Below are 1,505 nucleotides of genomic sequence, written 5' to 3'. Positions count from 1 at the left end.
GATATCAAATTGGTTATTCACTCTAAGGAATTGTCCAGCTAAGTAGGTCTATGCTTATTCCTGTGTTTTCCTTTGCAGGCGAGTCCCGATAAGCAAAGTTCAACATAAATGTCTAGGGAAACCAAACCCATGAAGAAACCCGTTGCTCAACAACAACTAGTTTCTCCTCCACCTAAAGCTACATAAATGTCTACACTACTCTCAGACACAACATTCACTCCTGATGTTGGAAGCTCTTCTTGGGAATCCATTTATAAGAGTTTTAAAGATGAAGCACCCTGGGTGACAGTGAAACAATTACAACCGAGGATTTTGCCCCTATTTCTGAAACTACTTATAGCGATGCCGCCAATTCATTCCTGCATGGTATTGCAGCCCAAACCAACATCCTTCCCTATACATATATGGTTAAATGGTTTATTGATCATTTGAATATTACAGAAGGGAATTTCATGACTAAGAGAAAAATAGTTATTGGGTCATTCACCAGCAATGATTTCAGCAAGATGTATCAGCTACGGCCGCCGCAAAAAAAATACGACAAACAATTATTGGAGAAATTTATGCAAGAAAATTAGGATCAGTAAGAGGTCATCAAACCATGAAGAAGGGATCCCAACAAACACAAGCATGAGGATAAGAGTATGTATGCTATTGCTTCCATTACCTGACCGTTTTGTTATATAGCTGCAATCATGTGTAGAATGTTTGGTTACCCTAATACCCATAAATTCTCAAACTAGTGGGTACCCTTAATTGATGCTTCCTCATATGGATATGTTATGGATTGGGGAACTATATTGTTTGATATTATAAGTACCCAAATTCCGAATTATAGAAAAAACACACTTTTTTTTAGAACATTGTTCCCCCTTTCTATATGAGCACCTATATAATGGATGCTATCTGTTTCACCTTTGATTTTACATATATGGGATGGAAATGGACCATAGAAGACCCTATACCTATCCATATCTATCATAACATACTTTGGGAATCCAAATACCAACCTCATCTCTATAAAATTTTCCATGGAGTTATGTTGCCCATCCACCAAAGTGTCTTTAATGAGAGAGCTCCTAGACTTTCTCTTGAAACCAACAATGATTCATTATCAATTGGAAGATGTTTTTGAGACGAACCCTTCACTAATATCCCTATCTTTGGGAGTGTTGTAAACGCTCATATGTATCCCCTTTATGTTCTCGATAAACTCCTAGCCCGAGCGATAGCCTACCAAACTATAGGGAATGGCCTTTCAAAGGTTATGAAAGATATTAAGAAAACAACGTGGCCTACCTTTCCTATTAAATGTGGTGTCTATATGAAAAAATTCAACGTTTAAATTTCTGAATTGTTCCCAATAGACAATATGATCCTAATGATACTGCCAAGAATGTCAATATACAAGCAAGGCTTAGGCAATTCACAAATGAGCCAGACAAGTTTGATGATCTATTTGAATCAGTTTTTATCTATTCAGAGGTTGAGAAACTAGCATCAAC

Source organism: Pinus tabuliformis, chromosome 4_1, assembly GCF_031772625.1.
Source record: "Pinus tabuliformis cultivar Carrire ecotype Pingquan chromosome 4_1, CPIR1, whole genome shotgun sequence".
NCBI classification, from domain to species: domain Eukaryota; kingdom Viridiplantae; phylum Streptophyta; class Pinopsida; order Pinales; family Pinaceae; genus Pinus; species Pinus tabuliformis.
Note: the sequence above shows the minus strand (reverse complement) of the source record.